General features: G+C 42.6%; 1 protein-coding gene across 2 annotated transcripts in view; it reads right to left on the bottom strand.

Moving 5' to 3' along the window:
- The window catches only part of TSPAN4 (tetraspanin 4), a 436,626-nt gene that overhangs the window by 341,286 nt on the left and 68,922 nt on the right, over window positions 1–26,418 (bottom strand). The window contains exon 1 of one of the 2 annotated variants that reach the window (XM_048305952.1): window positions 16,740–16,831. The exons of the other annotated variant lie outside the window; for it this stretch is intronic. The gene's annotated coding sequence lies outside the window, so the exon portion shown is untranslated. Of the gene's footprint in view, window positions 1–16,739; window positions 16,832–26,418 lie in introns of those variants that run through there. 2 annotated transcript variants of the gene reach the window in all.

Raw genomic sequence — 26,418 nt, 5'->3', positions numbered from 1 at the left:
TCTTTATACACTGTACAAAGTACAAGCCCAAAAACAAGCTCAGAAATTCCCTCCTTGATGGCCACAAGTACATCATACTGCTTCACAACGAATCTGCAGCCAACTGAAAATACTCAAAACAGAGAGTGAATATATTCTAATAGAAAAGCAACTTGTTCTGTTTTCTACCTCACAAAAACCCACTGCAGAACTGCTGGTTTCCACAGTACGCCCAGATGCTGAAATGCAACACAGATGTGGCCAGTCAAGGGATATACATCAGGATATCAGATCCATCAACAGATTACAGCAAATCAAGCAGGTTATAGAGTGTGTGCTGAGACAGTTGTTTTTCACATGTCCTCTCAACTTGCTGCAGCCACAGATTTAAGATATGGACTATCTATGGACTCTTACAGCTGGATAGACCAAGAATTTGTTAGCACAGCTCTGCCCACAAGAAGCCCAAACTCGAAGGCAGACAGACCAGATTTCCCTCATGAAAAGACTCTGTCTAAATACCATGCCATGATGCCACACTAAGAATGATGCACACCACAAATTCAATAAAAGTCATAAGCATAAATTATTAATTATTGATATTCAAGATTATTGCTGACAAAACATTTATCCTAATAAACACAAGGTACACCAGTTAACTCCAGAGATTCATGAAAACACCTTAAATGTGTACACAGAATGAGTAAGCAGTTAAGCAGTAAGCTTAAGGGTGGAGCAGGAAATAAGCAAAACATCCTAGTCTGTACCTCAAAAATGTAGATGCTAGGGTGGATATTTTGCTTCTGGACAAAAATCAGCCATCATATCAGGTTGTGTGGCTTTTAAGTTTAATTTACAGTATGATGCTGAGACAAGACTTTATCAGTCACTTGGTAAAAAACAACTTGTACAGAACAAATACAGACCACAACTGGGATTAAAATCAGTCTCAGTGATTGAAAAAGATGAGTTTTTTGAGTAGCAAGATGATGGCAGCTTTCTTCCTTCCAAGTATTTGGATAAATTTTAAATTTAACTCTAAGCTCTCCTTTTCCTACCTCTTTAGCAGCCAGCTTTTTGTAACTGGCATAGCCAACTTCAAGTCTCCTCCACAGGTGTCCTGGGAATAGACATTGCAAGCTCCTGTACTTTACCTGGAAAGGACACTGAAACTCTGAAACAAATAAAGAAAAAAACTCAGTCTTTAACTGAAGTGGACATGAAAGAAAGGGAACTTGGCTCAGAAGGAAATTTTGCAAGTCTGAAAGAACTATATGGATCTGATATTTGGAAATGCTTTTTGTTTTAGTATTCCTTCAGCCACCACTGATGCTTTCAAGAAGTGTCTGCTCTTTGTGCTCTTTTTACCTACTATATAATGAAAAAATTCAGAAGCCAAATAAATATTTGTTTTCTCTTACAAGTCACCTTTAAGATCACAATCCATCCTGACATCAGGACAAGGAGTTCATTTTAAAGTTTAAAGTAATTCATCACTGAGCTAGAATCTAAGCTGCGCCAAGAATAAATGTGCTTCAAAAATATGTAGTTGCCAAGTCTTTACAGAGCCATTTGAAATGTCTAATGCAATCATAGGACTGTAGTTTGCTTCCACTAGAAAGGCTCTTACATTTACATTAATCTCTGGGAATTGTCCTGCACTACAGAAAACCACTGAGTGCTCAGATTATTGGTTTGACCACATTTGAGCTGCAGATTCTGACTTTTGACTATGTGCTTGAGCAGAAACCTGTGTGTGACACCTCTGTACCCTGACATAAAGCAGTAATTACCCTGTGATGAGAGCCCCAACTGAGAGCGTGTCCCCACTGATTTAGAAACAAATCCTCACGATAAATCCTTGCATCTTTACAAAGCCAGACTTGGAGGTAAAAAGAAGACATAGTTTTTTATTGATTTTGCAAAAGAAGAACTGAAGCAGGCAGTTTTGATGTACAAAGTCATGTAGGCACCTAATCCTCCCAAGATCAGTGGGAGTTAGAGATCTACATGATTTTTGCAGATTTGGCCACAATAGATATGTCTATAGTCACACCCATGAGATTTATGTTCTCCTGGGCAGTTGGGGATCACCCTCGAGCCGCAGCCCTCAATCCCTAACTCGCAGCCTCTGGCTTCAGTCCTTTCCAGAGAAACCAGATTGCTCTGAAGGCTGTGAAGCTCCATTGGGACAGGAGGGCTGGCTCACGCTCTGCCCCTCTCTGTAGCATGGACAACTAACCAGCCCCTGTCTTACAGGTGATAGATGTGCTTAGCTGCCAAAATCTGTGTCAGAGCCCCTGAATCCTTGCCGGGGAGCTTACATGCTCTCTTCTCATACACGTCTTGGAAAGCAGCAGGGCACTATCCTCTTGTTAAACAGGCCACAGAAACCTAGTTACTGCCTTACTCTGAAGGGAGAGGTAGAATAGCTCTAGGTCAGGATTAGGAATATAGGCAGACTAACGTGGGAAAATCTGCCCTGTTATTATCCATCTTTTACATCAGCTCTGCCGACTTTACCCATTTCATCTCATACTTGACACTTCACTAAGCACCTAAGCTTCTCAAGAGAGATCAATGTAAAATAATCACACTTTTATTAGAGGTTCTGCTTTATTTTCAATTTTTGGCCTTCATGTTTGTAAAGAAAAACTAAGTGTGACCTTCAGTAGGGTTTAATGCAAGATCCCCTGGGAAAAGCAGCCTATTGTGATCGTGTGATGCCTAGAACGTCTGATTTGGGGATGCTCAGGGACGCAGAAGAGAGGGACAGAGGGCATCAGTCTCAGGCATCTACAAACTAAATCATGCACATAAGAAATCACAAGAGGAAGAGCTCAAATCATGGGACCATTTTAGGAGGGCTTCTATTTGGGTACTTTGTGAGCATGCAGTCAATCAGCCTTGCAGATTTACTATACCTCGTGCACATGAGAGCTGGCTCAGTGCATTACAAACCAGATTGTAGCAGATACCGTGACATTCAAGGTGGCACTTCCAAGAAAAGGCTCCAGGGCACAGGTTTAGGTCTTCTGGGGACACATCCAGAAGAGACAAGAGGTGCAGGCAAGTACTAGAACAAACACAGTGCTCCTATCTACGTACCTGCAGCCTTCCTGGCCATCAAGTTCTTGTGACATGGCAGAAGATCACATCAAAACATTAAGCTTAGGATTTCAAAAGTCATGATATGACAGCATTCTGATAGTAAATGCAAACGCCATTCAAAAAATTCAGGAAAATTCTCACAGCAATGTTAAAAATAACATATGCACCATGTGGATATGTTAATGTGCTGTCTTTCAGCCTTGCACACTGGGCGAGGGGACGGCAGGGCTATTTTTTGTGTGTGTTTTAAGAACAGTTATGACCTTAAAAATAGTAATTCCTGTTCACTCGCTCTCCAGAGCTCACACTCATGATTTGCTGCCCCTTACAGGGAAGAAAATATTTTTTGTCCTCAGAATGTTAGCAATGCCATTTCAAGCATTCTGCTACCAGTGAAAGGTGCCATGTCCACAGCCCCATAAACTGAAATCCTCCCTACTGCAGCTTCAGTCCAGTCATGTTAACGCACTGCCCTTCAGCCACTCTTTGGCATCACCACTGATTTGGCTCCTCTTAAGGAGCATTAAACTGCTGACCTCTCTCTCCAGATGACCCAGTGTGGCTGTGCCAGCTGTGCCAACCAGCTGGCCCTGGCATCACAGCTCTTCATTTAAGCCACTGAAGAGCTAGGACATGGCAAGATTGGACAGCAACGCACATTAACAAGAAGGAACACTGACTTTCAGGGCTGAAAATCAGGATAGATGCGTGAGTTTCTCTTGAAAGCATGTTGTCACTGAACAATGAAACACAGCACGGGGATAGGGTGATTTAATACTGCAGCATTTAACTCTGCTGCTGCTAGAGGAGATGTTCCCCTTCCAGCCTGGCAGAGCAGACTGCAAACCCTCGACAATCTTCACGCTCACAAAGGGTGCTGAGAGGCACGTTTACAACCTGGACTCCCACCATGCACTGAGTAGCTGTGAAACCTCCCCTAAATCTCCTCATCTGCATGCCCTGGCCTGTGCTACCCAAAAGATCTCTGGACTGCATTCAGCTCTGGTTTGACTGAACAACAAAAGCACGGTTTTGACAGCAGATGCTACTGGAATAGATTTTGCAGCAGACCACCAAACAACAACAGGTAGCAGTAATTTCAGGAAAGTATCACTTTAGTCCTTATACTGGCCAGGCACTCAATATTTAAAGACTATGTGGCTGGTCTTTGCTCTCATTCAACAGAGCTCTGAAGAACAAGTACTGCATTACTTTGCCTCATTGAAGCTTCAGCCCAAAGTTCTCAGTACCTGTAAGAGCAGTGGTTTGATTTGAGTCCCCTCCCTGAAGCCAAGATTCATCACTTTCAGCAAAAAGAAAGGACAGTATGGCTGAAGCTCCTGGGACTCAGAACACAAGATGAAATGGAAATATTCTTCTTTTTTCTTTTTTTTTTTTTGTTTCTTTCTACAGGTTTCTATGACCAGTACAGTCCAGATGAGACAAGATGGGTTCTAAAGAGGAGAGGTCCCCTGGTACAGAGCACAGACTGAATGTTATCAAGATGGTACATGCCAGTCATTAGGATGTTAATTGGCCCTGACAGGGCTCTGGTGACTGAAGTGAACATCCACACTGTCACTACCTGGAAGCATTGCTGCAGGGAACAGCTCCAAGGAGCCTAAAGGAAAGAAGTGGGTGTGAGGAGCTAGAGAGATGAGGGATGTTTGTAAGCCTCTACAGCTGTCTGCATCACGTATTTAAACAAGGGGGAAAATAATTCTTTCTACACTGCACTGATAAAAAATTCCACTAAAAAAATCACTTTGGGTAATTTACATTTAAATGGACTTTGCACACCAAGTAGATTATTTTGCTGGTCATGTTTACACTTCTTTCCCTGCTCCCCTTTCCCAGGACTCCATCTTGTCTCGTGCACCATCTTTTCTTTCTGTCTCCCAACCGATCCAATTAAAACACCAAAAATAAATTAACTTGTCAGATTTCCCCACCACCAACTCTCTCCTACTGCTCTATTCCTGTCAAGAGCTTTACCTCATCTTGAAAAATTCTGGTGTGCTGATTGTTTTTGTTTACTTGCCAAGGTGGCCAGATTTGTCTCTACGAACTAGATTTACAGCACTTTCAAAGCAGAGAATCAAAAGCTTCTGAACAGCTCACTGGTGACCATTTCCAGTTTTGTTGGACAATGTTCTTGTAAGGCTGGGAGAGCACCAAAGGGAAGGTGCAAAACTGAGACTAGATTATTTGCAAATTACAGAGAAGGCTGAGAGTTATCAAAATGTGGATTGCTGAAAAATAAATGTTATTTGAACAAATGTTATTTGTGTTTTGCACTTCACCACAAATAACCAACAACACTGACTCACTGAACCAGTGACTCGGTGGCCTAAATGTGACGAGTTAGCTGCATCCTTTAAGGGACCAGCTGTGAACAAGACAACACTGCTAGTGAGATACCAGAACAGACACTTAAAACATTGGTCCACAACCCTGAATCACAGGTCTGCATTTCATCCAGGCCCTGAGCATGTCAGATGAAACCAGAGGAACTGCAACCACATTTAAACTATGACAAAAGCAAGGGTGGTCTGGAATAATGTTCCCAAACAAATAAAAAAAGTGTTTTTCCTTACAGCCACAATCAACTGTCCACTTTTCTTAATCCCTCACTACCATAACACCTTGGCAACCCAAAGTATTATCTCCTTAGAACTCCAGGGGATACCAACCAGAACCAAAGCAGCTGGTGAGATGCCCTGTCCACACCAGCAAACTACCCAGGTGTTCCTGCACAGCCTATCATGCCCCATAAATGTCAGTTCTGTGGTCAAAAAATCTGCTGTGGATGAGAAGATCCTGGCAGAAATTATTTGAGACCTTCCACATGTGACCAAGATGATAAATATTTGCAAAGCATGTAAGTAATCCCTCCTCCCTTGCATGCCATGCGAATTCCAAGCCTTCTAAAACATGCACACTCTGAGATTGTGTCAAGGCTATAAGACGAAGGTGAGGAGGAGAGGGAAGGGGGGGAAAAGTAATGTGCAAACTAACTTTGGTTACTGGAATTCCAGCAGTGTCTACTAAAATGACAGTAGAACACAGAGGGAAGGAAAATAAAGGGAGGCAGGGGACAGGATGCAAAGCTCCACATGCTGTGTTTTGTACTGGCATTGCAGGAATAAAGCTTCTCCTTGAAGCAGTTTGCAGTGCAAGCAGACAAAGAACAGTGGGGAAGAGACACAGAGGTGTAAAGCAGCTGGGATTTCCTCTCCTCTAGCATGAGCCAGGAGAATGGAATCCCATTTTGTCACCCTCTCTGCTCACCCAAACCCTGGCCAGCAAGCCTCAGCACAACTCTTCCCAAACAGACTGGACACAGCCAGAAGGATCCTGCGGAGCCACAGAATTTGTGCCTCTCTGCTGCATGCTAGACCTCACCTATACAAAACACATGACTCAGGAGCCTGTGCTTCCTATTGTCACTTCCATCAAGCCCCTGAAACCAGCTTTGCTTTCCCCTGTAAATAGGTTTCATGCCTTCATAAAATGGATGTATTAGTCATGAATAAAAACCAAAAAGTTACCGGGGAGGGAAGCAATACTCAATGTACCACAGTCAATAAAAGACAGAAGGAAAGAAAAATATTAGCTGGAGAGTTCCAAGAAGGTTAGGGTTACAAAGCAGCAAAATATTGGCTCTGACACAGGAAAAGGCTCTTCTGAATACTAATGTGTTCTGCACAGTGACAAAGAAGCTATACTTACCTCAAAGGAGATTAAGTAATACATAGCAACACCTGAGGAAAGGGAGGAAGGTAGAAAAGAAAGGCAAGCAAGCATAAACACAAAGAGAATAAGGCACCTGAAGTCTTTTTCATATAGCTTCTTCTCCTTCACAGGGGAGATTTATATCTTTTCCTCGGAAATTCAGTATTCAGGAAAGTGGACTTAGTATAACTCCATAGTAATACCCTCTTTTCCAGGCCCCAGGAAACTATAATACTGATTTACTGGTCAAAGAAATAAATGTGCCTTAGAGTTCCATACAAGGTCTTTCTGAAGTTAATCCAGCTCTAAGATGGATAAGAAAAAGTGGAAAAATACCGCAGAAAGTATTTGTGTAGATAAAAGGAGCTTTCTAAAGGCCAGTGTTCCTGTCATGATGGAATAATTTTCATTCTCCAGATAAAGAGCTGGAGAATAAAAGTAGAGAAAGTTACAGCACACAACCAGCTCCCTGGGCACCAGGACATGTTTGCCAGCTGGGGACTACACTTCAGTAAAAATGCCTGATCGGTTAAATTTAAAACTGGATATATTTCATACAGGATTCATTTGAGCCAATGTTGACATCAACATCTGACACTACAGTCAGTGGAGAGAAACAGTCACTTGCAGGACAGGATTCATCTGTTTCTAAAGCAGTTGGCTAAAGCAGGGTCAGATGAACTATGTCCTAAAATATCTTTCCCTTTCCTGTCGGGAAGGAGAGCCCATAAAAGTCAGCCAGAGGCAGACAACTGGTCTATAGGCACCTGAAGCTAATGGTGGACTCAAAGCATCAAAATGACTGCGCAGATGAGATTCAAGTACACACACAGAGTTTGCAGAAATTAATCCACTTCTCACCATGACGACTGGAAATCTTACTCTGGAGAACGCAAATACAAGTCCCAGGCTTCTATGCAATCTGTGTTACCATTTAAAATGGATCAAGATGCAGCCCTTATAGCTGTAGAGACAGCTTTTTAAATGCAAGGAAAACACAAGTGGAAGCAACACTATTCTTGAGCCTACAGATGGATACAAAGAGGTGTTAGTGATGCTCGAGACCATCACAGGAAAATTCATGAGACTGACAGTTTTGAATTGTTCTCCTTTAGATTGATGTCAACAGTGGTGTCCATAAGTTCCTAATCCTGGGTTTAAATGCAGATTTCAGGAGCAGAGGGGAAGACGATAAGCCCCAGGTTTCTGCAAAACAACATTTTTATTTTATCAGTGAAAAAGGCAAATAAGTCCTTAAGTAGAACCTAATGATGTAGGCTGCAAATGTCCCAATACATGGCCTGGCAGAAGAGCTCATTTAGCCCAAACTGAGGAGCCCCTAATAGAAGTTGAACCCTAAAGCTGCTCCCTTATCTCTCTCCTGACAGGTGCTGCTTTGTCCCATAACACGGATGGATGGGAGCAGGTTGCAAGAACAATCCACACAGCCCACAGCTCCTCTCCCTGTTCACTTGGAAGGGGTTCTCCGGGAAAAGCACAGGTGGGACTGTGTCACCTTCACCAGGACACCAGCAGCCCACTGCTGGTCACTGTGTTTCTCCAGGTGCTACTCAGGGAAAGAAGCAGCCTGTGTGCAAGGATGTTTCCAAGTTTCACACCTGGGAAACACTACAGCTATTCCAGATAGACGACTGCACTGTGTATGCATGAAGTACAGCTCTCACCATAAACTGTGTTCCCTCCCTCTGGAAGGGCTGGGCACAGCTAGCATGAAGTCTCTATTCAGGAGCATTTACTAACACAGTGATCAGTTATTCCACAAGGACTGAAACCTGTCTGATCAGGTACCATTTCTTGTCCTGCAGTTGCACAGTGCTTACACAGCATGAGCTGCCAGTTGGGGCTGGTGAACATTGCTGTGGTACAAACAAATAAAATCAGCCTTATTCAGAGCAAATTCCAAAGCAGAGGCTGTTTGCTTGCCTGCATTCTAGGTTAAATACAGAGGGCTGGGCTAAGCTCTCAATTCAACGTAAACCAGACAATGACCTTCTCTGACAAGGGAAAAAAAAATAGCTATGGGGAAGCTGCTTCAAGACTCAAAAACCAGTCATTTATTAAAACTGAGAGATTACTTCTCCCAATTGAAGGCAAACTCCAGAATAATCTCCTCCATGACACATGAGAAACTGTCCAATCTTAACCTCCATTTCAAATGCTAATTACTCTCCAGAATCCTAACCTGAATTTTTCCTAGCTTCCATGGAGGATAAAAAAACCAGACATGTGCAGAGATCTCCATCTTTCCCTTTCTAAATTTACATGAATTATGTAATTGCACTTTTAAAGGACTAGAGCAAGTGACTAAAAAAATAATGCAGAATGAACTAACGCTGCTTGCGACACTGCAGGAAAAGAATACTTTCAAAAGCAGAAGAGCACTTCCTCCCTCCAAAAAAACTTGAAAAGGTAGAAGACACTATAATTGCATATGTGAAAAATTATTCAATGACAATGGGATGTATGAAAAGTTATTTTAATTGCTGAGTTTATGATGTACTTTAAATGATGTAAAGGATACCCAGAGAACAAGGATGGCTATCATCTAAGAGAAGATGTACACAGTTAAAGACATATACCTTCTTAACATACATATCTGATAAATTATATACACATACTGGCAGTGTAATCTAGCAGGAGGGGTTCACAGGCATTTTCTAAAGGCAAAACCTTGTCATTGTGAACAGATTTATTAATAATTATAAATGAAATCATGATTATCGAAGTTAAGTGCCTGCAAGCATTTTGCCAAAATCATTTAGCTCTGGACTAAAACCCCAACAGACAAGGAAAGACCAATTAATTTTCTCATGGTAGGATTTCAGTTAAAATTCAGAAGGCAACTTACATCCACTGAGGTTTTGGGATTTTTTTAAAAGGCATGGGGTATTCACTCAATTGATTTTAGGACAAATGTATTTGTATTACTACACCTTTAATCAAGACTTTAGGGTAAGGCACTGTGAAGCAGAAGAAAAACAGTCCTTATGCTGAGAGCAACACAATGGTTCCCCAGCAGAAGCTCACAGGAGCAAGATAAATGTTTGTAGCCTCTCCAGTAAGGAAAATTACTGCACTCTGAATGCGAGAACAGTGATACATGACAAACAAGGAGCTCAGTCTGCCAGAAACCTTGTGTTTGTTGTTCCAAAAAGGTTAGAAGCCACTAATTTAGAGTATATTACAAGAGACAGTGTGGAACAAAAACCAGTTACTGTGAGAGCACGAAGAATGAAAAAAGAAAACCACAGCCCCCCTGACCAGCATTCTAACAAGGAATATTCCCAACAGTGAGAGAGAGTCTTGCCAGATCAAGTGGGTTTTGGGACGACAAGCTAATCTCCACTAGCAGCCCTGTGTGAGCATCCCTGTAAGCCCAATGGCTAAGGAATGAGAGAGAGTGTCATTGGAAGAGTTTAGGAAGTCCAAGAGCTCAGCAGGGCCGGGCACAGTGTCACCCAGTTTAAAGGCAGACACGGGGAGCAATTGTGCAGTTCACTCACGGACAGGCAGCGCACTGGCAGCGCAGCCAGGTAACAAACCCTGACGCTGTGCACAGCGGGCTGTGCCTTGCTTTTCTTCGGTGCCAGCAGAAGGAAAACAGCACTACACCAAACAGTGGGAGAAATCCCTCAAATCTTCATGATATACAAAGCCTGAAGGAATGCACATTACAGAAAGATTTAGTTTGCTGGCATGAAATCAAACGTATAAACCCAAGATTATTCGCAAAGATCAAGACAACCTTCAAAGAAGCCAGAAATCCAGGGGGAAGCAAAGTATTTCCAAGTAGTTCCACTTTTCTCACACAAGCCAGGGAATCTCAGAGAGAGGGTCATAAATAATGGACTTTATTTTCATTCTTTGCATATACTCTTGCTGATGCAGTGCCTAGTGTCATCGGGCGATGGAAGCTGATAGTGAGTCATTTTTGGATACTCAAAGACACCTTAAAAGGGATTTTTTCTTGGAATAAGAGTGTTTGATTTCTGAAATACAAACTATTTTAATTTACTAATTGCTTTACATAGCCTACAAGCATTAGAGCACTTCTAAGAAAAATCAGATTTGTGATAATAAAAGCCTCTGTAAACTAACAAGGAAAAGCATTTCAGGATGCAGTGACTGAAGGCAGCATATTCAAATTAAGGTACCTAGTTAAACATCAAAGTAACCAGCCATTGACAGAACTATCCTCATACAGAAAGAGTCACCATTACTTGGTATCTTCAGAGCAAGACCAGAGGATGTTTCTCAAATATACACACACACACACACACACACATATATATATATATGAGATCATGCTTAAGCCACAATTAATAGTTAGATGTTGAAATCAGCATTAATGCAAGCAGCCCTTTCTCAGACATATATTGTGAGTAATTCTGGTCACAGCAAAATTCAAAGACAATTTACTGAATTGAAAGCAGATGCGTGGAAGCACTGGTAAGAATAAAAGGCCTACCTCAGGAAAGTTTGACTTGTTTAGGTCGACAAAACACAGCACAATAGAGGACAGGATCACTGCCTGCAAGCACACTTGAGGAGAGGGAGCTGCAAGAAATGCAAAGAAACATTTAAACCATAGGATTATCTTGGAGCAGAAATGAGATAAACCAACCACGAACTCTTCTCAGCTGGAGGTCAGAGGAATCCAAGTATGAAGTAGCTGTGATCTGGAGCAGCCTCCCAGTGGGAGAAGTCAAAGAGGAGAAGAAAGCAGATAAAGAGAGAACCCGAGAGTCCACAGAAGGGGCTCTGGCCCCATGTTGATCCCTCAGGAGCAGGACATTTTCCCTGGGACTGAGGCTTGAAAGATCAGGTTGTCCTTTCCAGCTCTAAGCTTACACACAGAATTCAGTAACTTGGTAACAGGTTATCACTGGAAGAGAAGGATTTACATGTTTTGGGGTTTTTTTCCCTGTGTATTTCTAAAACAGGGAAGTTTTTATTTTCTTTAGACACAAAGGTAACGTCTGTTTTTCATCGGTTCTCCTACAGTGCGGGAGAACACACAGCAGGAGCAAAACATTGCAAGAAGAGATAATTTAGGATCTAATCTTGAGTAACCTGTGCAGTCAGACAGGACAGCATGAGGAGCTCTACACTCCACCACCAGAGGTGGACTTCACAGATGTTCCACTGTCAAGATCATTCAGCTCTTATCAACAGAGGGAGGGAGAACTAACATGTACGGAAGAATCAACATCAAAGTGCAAGAGAGTCAAAGAGCAGCAATGCTCTGCACTGGCTTCTGGGTTATCGTCCAATCTCAACGTATGAGGTATTTATCCTTCCTTCTACAAATCTGATCCACAGGCCCTAGATTCACCCACCCTTTCTGAAGCACACTGAAGTCAGTATTCATGCAAGTTAAAAGCCAAAGTCACATCAGCCTAGTAAGGAAACTGTTGGAGCTGGTCTTGCTCTCTCTGCTTCAGAAGCAGTTTACCATAAAACCATCAAAACATAGATATCAGGAGTCAGGAGAGCTGGATTACCCTCCTGACAGTTCACCCCAAGCAAAAGTCATAAGCTTTCCATAACCACCTCATTGTCTCCAACGCCCTCACTCACTCCCTCTGTACACAAAGCTTCCCCTCTTTGGAAAGTGTAAAGACTCTTCTGTGCTCAGAACTGTAATGTGAAAACAAAATTGTGTGTTAGTGATATTTAAACCAATTTAATGAAGCAGTTTCAATTCCACCCTTCCTTCCTCCCAACTCCACCCTCTCCTTCGACAGGGAAATTTGTTTGGGTTAATATGGAGGGAAAAAAAGCAAGCTAAAAATAGCCTCCTTTTGCCTTAAAAAAGTTAAGGCTATGAATAAACAGCCTGAAACAGGAATGCAGTTAATCTGCCCACCAAATTCCTACACTGTTTTCTTCTTCAGCTTTCCAAAACATTTTTATAAGGATCAAACACACAGATCTGCAGAGCCAGTGGTATCCCAGAACTGCCTGCTTCCATGCTAGTCAGGTAACTGGTTTTGGCATGAGGAGGAATGGTTTGAGACTGGATGAACCGAAGATATAATCTTAGGACCATTAAGTACTACAATATTTGAGCAAATCTCCTTCCATCAGAGGAATCAGTATGAAAAAAAATGAGAAAAATCCACCAAGAGAACAGAAAAGCCTTTCTTGTTTCCCTTTAACTGTGCAACAAACTGCATTATCTCCTAAAAATCTACCTTGCCAGTAAAAAGCACTCACACTGTTATCCCTATCTTAGACCCAAGTCACATCTGTCCCTGACAACAACAGCTGTCAACACTGAAAGAGCAGGGTGATCAGCCATCCTTTTCACCCTGGGCTGGAAGCCAAAGCAAGGATGGCTTATGTATTTGCAGTGCAAAACCAAACAAACTCTTTATTCTGTTCCCTGTGCTATGCCATTAGCAAGCAAGCTGATCAGCCCCAGGGAGTATCCTTGCAATCCAAATATTTGAACCCAAACTTAATTTTCCCCTATTTCCCTTCCACTGTATCACCAGCGAGCTCCAGGTAATGCCATAAGAGTCACGTGTACTATGCTACCAATGCAGACAGAAGCCTCTTGGCAGGGTCACCTTTCATTCCCAGTTTCCCATAGCATGAGGCACCACAGCATGCTGCCCTGGAGTGCTACCGACACCACTATGATACCTGAAAGGAGTTACATTTTAGAAAAGGAAACCACCTCCCTCCTCTTACAGCAGATGAGCCCTCTGTAAGGAGAAAGGAAATGTCTCACTTTCATCTCAGAGTTCAGAGGGAATGTTTTATAGCTGTCAATCCTATCAAGATCTTATTCACTGACACACCAGGGACAGCAACTATTCTGAGGTAGGGCTGTGCAGCCATGAAATAGCCAGGTTCTGAAAAAGACTTTGCCCGGTGACACTTGGAAAGCCAGGTAAAAGACTTCACTATGACCCTAAAGTAAATGCTGAAAGCCAACATGCAACAGGCAGGCCAGAGGAGTTAGGCAGATGAAGCTACACAAGGCAAAGGCACATGAAGAGCAAGGTAGCACCTGCTAATGAAATTCCAGGTGAGGAGTGTGAACCCAAGCTGTCTCACCTCTGGAGTGCCAGGTCCAAGCACTTTCACTCAGAGAGGCAAGACACACTCAGTGATCAGAGTGGGATAGTGGATGCTGGGATCTCACACTCACACATTGGCATCACTGCCATGATATACCACCCTGCATTCCCCATCCATATACAGTGCTTATCATGTCACCTTGACTGCTAAAAAGACTTCAGGGATACTATTTAGGCGGTGCAGAAATACTAGAGAAAGACACCCTGGTTATGTTACTTCTTCAACCACTCTACTGGAGCATTCACTTGTTCTGTGTTTACCCTCAGCTCCCATCCAAGGTGGAAAGTGTCCTTTAAAAGACAGGAAACTGGCACAGAGACTAAATCATACTACTGAATTCTCAGAGGGAATCTGTAAGCAGATCATGGAGCTGAAACTGGACTTGCTAAGCTCTAAGTTAGCTACCAGACCATTCTCCTTCCAACAGACACATCTGCCAGCATTCACTTGTGCAGCTTGTTTGGAAAGTCTGGTGGCTCAAAAAAAAGAACAATCAAGTGAAAGCAGAAAGTCCAGGGTGATGTGGGTTAAGAAAGCAAATTCATCAACAGGGCTACCAATATCCACTCTGCACCCAGCACTGCACCAGGGTTGACCTGCTCTGCACAGAGTCTTGCTCAAGCAGGTACAACTGCAGACTCCTGCCTTCTCAAGGGTGCAGTAGCCAAATGTTGTAGCACACAGAGGTCTTTGACATCACTCATCTGCAACCTCATCCCTCTGTTGCTGGCTAGTTTTAAGTGGAGATGGCTTCCCTGGGTTCAAGAGGGATTCAGCTTTCTTAGGGCACTGTAAAGAATGAGAAGGAAATGGACACTGACTCGAGAAATAGAAAACAGGCTTCAATGTGTGGAAACAATCCTGCTTTTGATTAAAAGCAAAAAAACTTAAAAGAAACCAGCCTAGGGTGTTTCTTTACAGAAACACCAAGTCTCAGGCCCCTCTACAGCACTCAGCTCAGTGTATCTCAGATTGTGCATAAGGTCACTGCCCACAATGACACCCCTTTACAGTGACTCTCTTAAGAAAACACCCATAATCACTACAGTTGATTTGTCAGAAATACGAATTGATGTAAACCAGAATGTTTTTGCCTCAGCCAGTAGGTTCTGCCCATTATCTATCCATGAACCAAGAAGCTGCTCCTTTGAGCAGTGTTCTCCATCATCCGAAACACCAGCACCAAGTGTTTTGAACTTGGATGCAGAGAAAGGAGTGGAATTCAAAGAGTTAAGAAGTCTTGGCTGCAATTATCAGGAAGAACAGTGGTAATGCAAGGTACAACCATGGTCCTGATCAATATTCCTAATTCAGAAAATATGCTTCTCAGGGCATGTCTGCAGCACTGGAAGCAGTCTTCCAGCTGAACAGTTGTTTTTTCCTTTAATTCAGCCTCACTTTTAACCACTCTTGATTAAAACGATTACTTTCACTCAATATTCAATTTCTGACAGGTAATATTCTCTACATATGTTGCAAGCTGGCTCCATCCTTACAGGCAAAACACAAGAGCTCCCTAGAAGCAACTTTTCTTATTTTGTAAGTCATGTATAATTTATGCATCTGCAATATTGACACAGGCTAGAAATACACATGCCAAAATCATGTCCTATAAGCTTTCAACAGATTCTAGGGCATTTTCCTCTTAAGGCATTGCTTACTCTTGTTATTGCCATTAGTTCTCAGGAGAATCCATTACCTGAGCACTATTAATACCTGTACACCCAATCTGATAACCCAAAATCTAGACCACATCAGCATTCAATGCCATTTAACTGTACAGGTGTCTGACAGCCCCTTAAGCACTTAGAGGGTTTTTTTGCTCATTTAAGTCCTCAAGTTTTCATCAAAACAAACACCGCCACATGCATAGATGTGCTCCTGCCTTTCTAGTCTTGCAGATGGATTCATACACAACTCTTCCAATTCAGAAGACAATTCAGCTCTTCCAAATATTGTCTGAAATTGTCTGAAAATTGGAGATGGCTTTGCAAGCAACTGTTATCATTGTTATGCAAAATACTGAAATCACCTGAGTCTGTTTTACTGAGTTACTGGCAGAAGAGAATTATTAACAAAAGAATCACAGGCAAGTTATACATTACATGGACATTCACAGATAGCTGGCAGGAGTAGGGAAACATTTTCTTCACTGCATTCCCTTTAGGTGGAAACTAAAAAGGAGAATGAGGATTTTCAAGAGATTTCATTCAGTTTCCAAATAGCACTGGATTGGGTAGCTCTCTTGCACTGCAGGGAAAAAATTCCATTGTCTCATTTTAAGAGTATATCTAGGTACAGACTCAGGAGCACTCCAGCACTGAGTCACCCTCTCTTTTCACCTGCCATGCCTATGACTAGATGTCACACAGGTATGATGTGTTTGCTTCTGGCACTCTGAGCAAGTTTAATCTTCTTTGCCCAAGTAATACTTTTCTTTCCGTTTTTTATTTAAGTAAGTTTTTCTTTCTGAAGCTGTTCTCGGGAACAAAATATTTGGTCCAATTCTCATCTTGGCTATTGGATGAATAACCAGAACACTCACCCAAAGCACACAGTCTTTGATCATTTCCCTCACAAGGTACGTAGCTGGCCAGAAGAATCTGCAACTATGAGCTTCGAGTATGAGGTTTGGGGGGATGGGAAGTGTATGTATCCCTTTGGCCTGGGACTCATAAATCAAAGCTTTTTGCAGTAGCAAGTGAACTGACAAAGTATAAATAGAGAAACATATAATTATCACAGATTACAGCTAACAAATCCTCACTGGAGAAAACAGTGTGGGTGTAGGAGAAACTCACTGTAACTGGGGGTTTTACAGATGACACAGAAAATGCAACTGGAAGCTGTTGATCTCCCACAGCAGTAACAGTTGGCCCCTTCAGTGATGCCACTGCAAGACACAAAACAACAGATTCATGAGTACAACAGGCAGGTGCTCATGAGGAGTCACTTCAGGAACAAACTTTTCAATCCAGTATTACTGCTCACTGCTTCACAATCCCCTTCACCTCACCTCTGTACTTCCCCACACACTCTGCAATCTCAGTGGCGTTTGTCACTAAAATGAAACTTGGGTCACCAAATAAACATTAACTTACTGGAGAAAATCTCCTCTTGCACATTTTCAATACAGAATTTAAAAAAAAATCAAAACATTAAAAATAGCTGACTGTCACTGACTCCACTTACAAACTAGTAATTTGAGAGTGAACATGCAATGACAAGGCACACTGGGCATGCACAGAAAAGTCCAGGTAAAGAGTGTCTACAGAACAGCTGCCTGTGACTTGTAGTCCATCTGCAGCACAAGAAACAAGCTTTGTGGGCCCCAGGGAACAATGCACAGAAAGCATTCAGAAGAGAGAGTGGGTTTCTGTTTCCTATACAGGAAAAAGGTCATGGCAAGGAAAGTGAAGTCGGTAAATACTTCTAAACATTCAAGTTTCTGAGGCTGACAAATGCCAAGGAAACAAGCTTAGTTGTATGGAAGCAGTTTATGCAACAAATACCCATAAATGAAAAGCAACTTCTGCTGGGACTGGTAAAACTTTACCAAGTGATGCTGCACAGGGAAAAGTAAGTTTATAACTATATTCAAATGCACAGAAACATTTGAATGCATAATCAGCCAATGCATAAGAGGTTAGCTCTACCTACAGAAGCAGCAAGGTCAGAACTGTAGAAAAAAACCTTTTGAGAAGAACAATCCCTTCCTTTTCCATGGCAGCTTTAGAGTGGATAATGAATTACACCACTGTTTTGTGCCACAAGATTTTTGCTAGTGCGTACATTTCCTCAGCATTAAGTTTGGAACTGCAGATAGATTTTATAGTTAAGCACAGTGGAATTATCCCCACCATAAATTACGTGGGGTTAAAAAGCCAACCCCTACAAAAGAAATGTTCCATCCTTACTGACCACACACAGCCAAGACTGCACTTTATCTACCCACTTGAAAGACATTAGGTCTGTCGATCAGCTGTCCCTGGCTTGCCATAGTTTAACTCCTAGCTTTTTTGCTGTTGTTTGCCTGGGTTTTTTATCTTGTTATTTCAGGTGTTTAATGACACTAATTTCCAGATGGTCTAGAAATCTAACACACCAGCAAGGGGGCTACATCCCTGTTACATGCAGGAGTGTCACTGTCTCATATTTTACTGTTACATAAATCAAGCTGGCCCCAAAGAGGCATCAGGAATGCATTCCCTAAGCATTGCTTTATTTTGATTTTTCTAAAACTAAGAACTGTGGATGTTTCAAGTGTTTCTTGAGAAGAATGAGCTGCCTGATGATTTTCAGATTTTTTTTTTCCTAAACTTCACAAATACCAGGAGCAACATCACCTTTTAAGGCAAAAGGCATCTGAAAGCAAAATCCTGCTTTTAAGCCAGAGTGACTCATAACAGTAAGGATTCTTCCTACAAAAACAAACTCAATCATGAAGTAAGAACGAGCTAGAAGCTGTAGTAATAACAATTCAAACAAATCCTTTTTTCTCCATGACTTTTGTGGACTGATATTGGCTGGATCAGGCAGGTGCTCTTGGCTACTGCAAAAAAGGAAACAAGCTAGACAGACCACCGGCCTGCCCCAGTGTTATCATTCATTTGCATCTCTAGACAGTACAGTAAACACAAGCACAGATGCACACGAACACACTGCGTGCCTTATCTTTTCTATAGGAATGCAGGAGGAAGTCTGTATCTACACTGCAGGCACACATGCTTTCAACAGAGCTGACGAGCAGCTCCAGAGATAAGGCAGAGAAGATGCAGGAGCATGCACACAACATTGCCTCCAAGCCTGGGTAGCTGTGTGCGGCCCAGTACCACCGTATCTTCATCATGCCCGTTAAACATAAATAAAAAATAAAGACAGGTGTTCAGACTGCAGCCCTGCCTCCTGAAACAGAGGCGCTTGCTGCCATCAGAGGAGGCAGCATTATACTAAAGAGAGGACGTGATCTCAGTAGTCTGCATCTAAATCTACTCCTCAAGTCTAGAAGACATCCAAAATCCTCCTCTTTGAGGAGTATCATAGCCACTGCACAGATTTTCCTTGACCTGTCCAACATGTGAGCCCAGACAACTACATTTTCAGCAAAGAAGGTGGTGACACCACCAGCAGAGAGACCAGGGCTCCACTTCCCTCTCCACAACCAACCTGCTGTACAAACCCAGGCAAAACATTTTATCTGCTTGTGTACAACTTTCATTCTCAGGCTGGGGTTTTCTCCTGTCTCTTCTTTTAACCAGGGATCTTCTTTTACCAGATATTCATGTCTAGTAATCATGTGTTGCTGAGCACAATGGGGCCTTTAAGCATTAAGTTTAGTAACAGAAACCTCAGCTGCAGTGTAACTCCAATTAGAGCTACAAGGCCCCCCTCAAATCCATCTACTCCAGACATCCTGCTCCACAGACTAGAGGTATGTTTTCAATCTTTCTGTCCTGGTTTGTGTCAAATGCTTCCAGGCTCTCTGGCGTGTCCCACACCACCTGGAGTCCATCTAAAAAACTCCCTGACAACTCCCAAACATTTAAGAGATTTTTTTTTTTTTTTCAGGCAAACTTCACAAGTTCTTAGTGGGGGAAACTACAGCTTAACAAAAGCAGGTGAACTGAGTCCTAATAGCAAATTCAAACTGTCTGATCAAGAATCTGTCACATCTCAGCTTTCCAGGAACTTGGACACCCTGAGTTAGATAAAAGTCCTGCTCTTTGATTTTCTTGCTTTGAAATATCTATACTTGCTCCTCCTACTCATCCATTCCTCCCCTGGCACTCCTGTCAAAGACACAGTTTCTGCTGTTTTTCCTTGGGGCTTGTATTTATCTGCACACTGGTCAAGGAACGTGCTTTCTAGATGCAGGACACCTCTCAGTGCTCTAGTACTTTCCAGAGGAAATTTCCAGAGTACTTTCCAGTGTGATGCTACTTCATAGCATCACTCAATGGTTCGGTTAGAACGGACCTTAAAGATCATCTTCTCCAACCCCCCTGCCATGGACAGAGACACCTTCCATTAGACCAGCTTGCCCAAAAGCCCATCGAACCTGGCCTTGAACACTTCCAGGGATGGGGCAGCCCTAAGTTCTCCTGAGAACCTGTTCCAGTGTCTCATCATCATCATTCTTCCAAATACCTAATTGAAATCTACCCTCTTTCAGTTTAAAACCACTGCACCTCATTCTATCACTCACTCCCTGATAAAGACTTCATCTTTTCTGTTGACCCTCTAAGTACTGGAAAGCTGCTATAAAATCTTCCAGGCTGAACAACTCCAACACCCTCAGCCTGTCCTCAAAGGAGAGATGCTCCAGGCCTCTGGTCATTTCTGCAGCCCTCCTCTGGACCCACTCCAACAGGTCCACATCCTTCTGTGTTGGTGGCCCCAGAGCTGGATACAGCACTCCAGGTGGAGTCTCTCTAGAGCAGAGCAGAGGGGAAGAATGACTGTCCTGACCTACTGGCCACCCTGCTTTGGATGCAATCCAGGATACTCTTGGTTTTCTAGGGTGTAAGCAGACACTGCTGGGTGACATTCCTTTTTTTCATCCACCAATACCCTGCCAAGCCCTTCTCCTTAGAGCTGCTCTCAACCCACCATTGCTCAGCCTGTATGTGTGCTTGGGATTGCCCCTGCCCAGATGCAGGACCTTGTGCTTGGCCTTGAACTTCACGAAGTTTGCACGGACCCATCGCTCCAGCTGGTCCTTACCCACTGAGCGGTACATGCATCAGATTCATGTCTACCATTTTAGAGACAAGGATGCTGTGTGGGACGCTACCAAATGCTTTGCACAAGTCCAGGTAGATGACATCAGTCGCTCTTCCCTCATCTAACACCTCTCTAACACTGCCACAGGAGGCCACCAGATTGGTCAGGCATGATTTGCCCTTAGTGAAGCCATGTTGGCTGTCACCAATCAACTCCTAATTTTCCATGTGCCTCATCATAGTTTCCAGGAGAATCTGCTCCATGATTTTGCCAGGAACAGAGGTGAGACTCACAGAATTTTTTGAAAGCAAAGGGTAAGCGTGGCAAGAAACACGTGGTACCATAATGTGCTCTTAGTGCCTGAGTTTTCATTCATCTGAGTTCAATCAACAATTTTTTTCTTCCCATTAAACCAGAAAATAGCTTCACCTTCCCTATTTTGAGGCAACACCCAAACTAAAAACTCCAAGCTGCAGCCATTTGGGCAGTGTCACGGGTTAGCATAGCTCCGGAAATGATTTTCTTGCAAAGAGGTGCTTACAGCTTCCTCTATGACCTGACAGAACCTATCAACTGGCTAGTTTGAATACTGACAATTTTTTAAGCCACATAAAAATTTTGACACGACTCTGTGGTCCACATTTAAGAAAGGACAAACCCTGGGAAAGCTCTCTCTTGCTTCTGGCCTTGGGACAGGTAACTGGGCTGGGCCCATGTGGCCCAGCGGGCCCGGGCTGGGCCAGGACACAGCCATCCTGGAGCCATGCAGCCCTGTTCCACCCACGGACCCCCCCCCCAGCCCTGCTACGTGCAGATGGCACAGCCCCCCCCCCTTCCAGTGCGGGCGAAGATTCAGCTGAAGCTGCCCCGCTGCCCAGCAAAGATCATGTGACCAACAGCACTAAGAGAATTCCAGCTGCAAGGCCCGGGTGAGATTAACCCTTTTTTAGTGCTGTAAGTTTCCTCCAGAACAGATGAAGCCTGCAGACACCAAGTAAAGAAGGGAAGAGTTGAAACCCTGAGGGAGGAGCAAGAGGAGATGCTTAAAGCTGAAATTCTGTTGTAAAGCCATGGCAGTGATAGAAGAGTACCTGCTGTAATTTCATGACAGCATGGGGGGTGGAGCGTTCAAACTGTACTTGTGAGCAAAACTACCTGTGCTGGAATAAGCAAATGCTGAAGCAGCTGTAATTTGATGAGAAGTTTGAACAGGGAGAGATGGAAGTGATGAGGACTCTTGCTCCAAAAATCGGAAGGAGAAGACCTCTGTTCCTAGAGATGCTCCCAGAGATAGTCCTAGAGATGAAGATGATGAGGACCCTTTTGCTTCCAGGGAAGGGGGAGGGCCTCTAGTCCTAGAGATGAAGATGCTTCCAGAGATGGGTGATAAGAACCTTTGCTTCTGAACAGCTCAACCTTAAAATGGTACCCCAGTAGCTCAAGATTGGACCCCCAAAAGCAGCTGTGTGGAAAGCTGTAAGTTGGGGGAAGGGAGACTCACATGCGAGCAGAGAACCAACCTGGGTGGCTGTCTCGCTGTGATCCTGAAGCCATAAGAACTTCCTGTGGCGATGTCTCCATAGCATGAGCAAGAGAGACTCCTCTCCCTAACTGAACTGAACAAGGTTATTATAGAGGTGGTAAACTGACTGAAAATCTCAAGGGTTGTCTTTTTACATTGTCAGTGGGAGAAGGGAGAAAGGTGGGAGGAGGAGAAGTGTACTGAAGGTGTGGTCTGATTTTTTTTTTCTTTCTTTTAGGTCTGTTAATAAACTTCTTTATATTCTTCTAAGTTTTGTGCCTGCTTTGCTTTCTCTTAATTCTTATCTCACAGAAGGTAAATAAGTAAGCAATGAGTATTTTGGACCAAACCACTACACTCTAATTGGTGTTTCTGCCTGGTTACAAACTGAACCCGCTACAGGCAGCAATCCTAAGAAACAACACCATTATCAACAGAGACATCATCAATGGCATTCAATGTTGACCCTAAAAAGGCTTTGCTGTGTGTCTTCCCATGAGGCCTTACTATGTGACCTCTTTTTGCCAGCAGTCATGTAGATACCCAGGGTTAGATTTTAACAGGGACAGCAGAGAAATTCTCCAATTTGTGTCACAACACCACACAGGACATACATGTGCAGAGCAACTCAACTTCCCTGCCACGAAGAGAACGCACAGAAATTCCCAGCACCACACAGATTAGGCACAGTCACTTTCACCAGTGGCAAGGGGCCTTTTTCAGTCTCTGCTCTGCTTTCAGCTACTGCAACTAATTCAGGAAATTTACTGACTGACTGAACTCTTATATTAGCACACAGTGCCTGTAACAAAAAAAGACCAAACTATTCTCTGAAGTCCTACTAAAGCCAAGAGGCTGTGGAAAATATATTTTGAAGCAGACATGAATACTGCTTGCTCTTGTTTTTAAGAAGAAAAATACCAAAAAGAAATGTCAGCAAGATTCTTCTCTGTACCACCACCCACCAGTCTCCTACCCACCCCTGCTTTTTTATTTATGATTTTTTTAATTAAGGTAACATTGTATTTTTTGCCCACATGCTCTCCCCTCTAAAAAAACTCCACTTGACAACTTGCAATCATTTGAAATCTCTTCCTTATATTTCTATTGCTTGATGCAAGATACCTTCACACTGTCAGGAAAGACTACTCTCCTGCCATGCCCATAGCCATCACCATGTATTCAAACCCCAGCGAATCTGCCAGATAAGCTATCTCCAGCTGGTATCTTATATATATTATATGTATAAAAAACATGGGGGAATATATAAATAGTAATTCCCTTCCCACTCCTATTTTAGGATTTCCTGAACTCTATGCTATTCTTATCCTCCTTACATCAGCATTAACCCTGACAACCATATTCCTGCAACATTAGTTCACTTCTGTCTCTGGAAACCGCTGGATTGATTTTACATTTTGGAGTTATTCTTGACAAAGTCCAGGATATGGAACTGCAGCCCATTTACATATCAGCTGTTAAACTGATGAGCACATGTAACTTCTATTAGAGTTAGTGCAAACAGCAGATTGTCACTTAGGCACTCAGCTCCAAATATCCACTTGCACTCTGCATCCCTCCTATGAGCTTGAAAAAGGCTTTGTTAAATACTTGCATCCTGTGTTTCTGCTTGCAAAGGCATCTGTGCTCAGCACTTAGCACTGATAGTGATGCCTTAGGTTTTAACGTTCATATTTTTCAAATCCTGCACTGCCTAGTGTGTAACTCTGAAGTTTCTTGTGGCCTGTTAACTACTGCTCTCTCATGCTGGTTAGACATAACAAAGCCTCTCCAGGCCTGCTCTCCAATGACACCCAGATTGTCCTAGGCCCAAATGTGTAAACTAACATCTTAAGAAGGGGGGTAAACTTGGGGAAATTACATCATTAACTGAAATTTTAATTGGAGAATTAACCCTGATATGCAAATGAACCAAACCTATAAACGTGTGCAGAACTCGTGACCCAGGGTCCATTTTGGCAGTAGCCCTTGGCCTGCCCAGGGTGTGCCTTTGGAAGGTCCTTCAAATAAATACCTACCTTTATTCCCTTACTCTTGTATAGTCTCTGTTTTCAGGTGGCCAACTCAGGCATCAATAGCTGCAAGATCCATGATCCTGCTTTGACTGTTCCCAAGTCTCAGCCCAACTGGTAAGAAAGTCTGTTCTTCTCGTGCAGAGGAGCTTTCACTTTTATGACTTTTATTGCTAAATACAGAGCAAAAAGATGAGGCTTTACATTCTTCCATACCCTGGGCATTTTTAGATGGAATCAGCAACACAAACAACCCATCCCTTGGGAAGGATGAGAGTGTCCCAGTGCAGTCTTAGAGAGTTACTCCTCAAAGCAGGTAAAAAAAGGAGGCTGAAACACAGTCAACTCCTGAAGGTTTCTCTGCATCAATCACTGTTTTCCTTCATTGTCATCTAACTCTCAAGGTCTGTCTTTGTCTCTAGCATTACTAGATCCCAAGAAGATCTCTGCAGGACATGCTACATCTCACCAGAGAGCACAGGAGCAGCTCCCATGACACCTTTCTGTATCTGTCAAAAAGGAAAGGCTGCCTGATGCTGACTGTTCATTCATAATTAAGATACCATTATGACCAGCACTAATAATTTAATACTTTCAAAATTCATAATTAACTCAAAATTATTAGAAGTTCAAAACATGAAACCATGATTAAGGTCTCCAGCTTTAAACTTGGTTTCTGGTTTTAGCGGTTATGCCTAAAAAAGGGCTGATTCTCCCTGATTAGTAACTATAAAACATACAGATGTTCAGATTAAAATATCCCATGCACTGAAGTTCAGCGTGCAAATTTGTTAAGGAAGATACATCACCATTCATTTAACTAAGAAGATATGCAATAAATGATACATTTATTCAAGTTTCATTTTTTCCCATTTTAGATGAATGAACTGTGGATTTGCTTTTTATTAAAGTTCGGGTAGAGGGGGGTTTTTTTGTTTCTTCTTTTGTTTTTATGTGATTTTTTTGTTTATTTGCTTAACTTTTACTGTACTTGGAAGAAAACTGCTGTTAAGGGAACTTTCCTGTCTGACCATCCAGGAGCCACTGTGAGTCACACTCACACCACTCCAAACTTTCACTGCTGGAACCAAAGCCCCTCCACAGTGGGCAGCTGTGCAAAGGGTCAGCACCAGGTCACAGCTCCTTGCCTGTGGGTCCCCCACCCAGGGCACAACCTGCAGCTCCCACTGCAGCTGCACACCCACTACCTGGGTGTCTACACCTCAACAACTGAAACCTGATTAAAATCTGCAGAAACAGCATTTATTCACTACCTAAACTGGCACAGACCTGATGACTTACCAAGAGAAGAAAACAAGTTTAAAAACTGCATTTAAAATGTTTATTGTAATGTAAATTGTTTCTAAAATAGTATTATCTATAATGAAACAAAGTAAGGAAATGTGACTGCTTCTACCAAAACAGAGTATTTCACCATCCCTCATTTAGTCTTTCTTGAAACCCTCCCTGACACAAGCTATATATGACATTCTCAACTCCCAATCAGTCTCACAGCCTCACAAGTTACCTGTCATGGAACTGCTTCTGCTGTAGGACTTCAGTGACAAATATTCTCCCTACACCTGCAGAATAGGCTATTGCTCTCACAGGTTATCCTGGCACTGCAATGAACTCTTTTTCCAGACGATTAGGCCATTGATTTCCTGTGGTTCAAGCATTTTCATTTTCCTTTAAAGCCTTAGCCAAACCTGCACTGGCAAATATTTCTTAATTTAGATGCTATTAAATGGTTAGGGAAAGTTTAAATCTCTACCTGATTTGTCATTATTTCAAATTCACCACCGAAAATGTTTCTTTTCAGAGAATACATTTAATTTCATATGATTATGATTATACACACAAACAAATACAGACACAGAACTGTTTAAATGCACTGATTCCAATACTTATCCAGTGATTCTTAAAACTGTTCCAGGGCTTTGGGAAACACAGGGCATTTTAAAATATGATGGGTACTTAGCTCCTGAAATATATTCCCAGTGAACATAGCCAACTGTAAGCCTTTAAACAGAGATCAAAGGTATTTTCTAAAGGAAATATTCCAATTCCCAAAGAGCTGATACATCTCTTACAGCATCCCAATATTGCACACATTTGTCCCTCTGTCATCCTTATAAGTATCAGGACTATTCTTCCCCTGCTGTGATGGGTATGGACCTGAGACACCACGAGGATGGCAAA

Source organism: Corvus hawaiiensis, chromosome 6 (assembly GCF_020740725.1).
Source record: "Corvus hawaiiensis isolate bCorHaw1 chromosome 6, bCorHaw1.pri.cur, whole genome shotgun sequence".
Classification (NCBI taxonomy): domain Eukaryota; kingdom Metazoa; phylum Chordata; class Aves; order Passeriformes; family Corvidae; genus Corvus; species Corvus hawaiiensis.
This window is presented reverse-complemented; position numbering and strand designations above follow the sequence as displayed.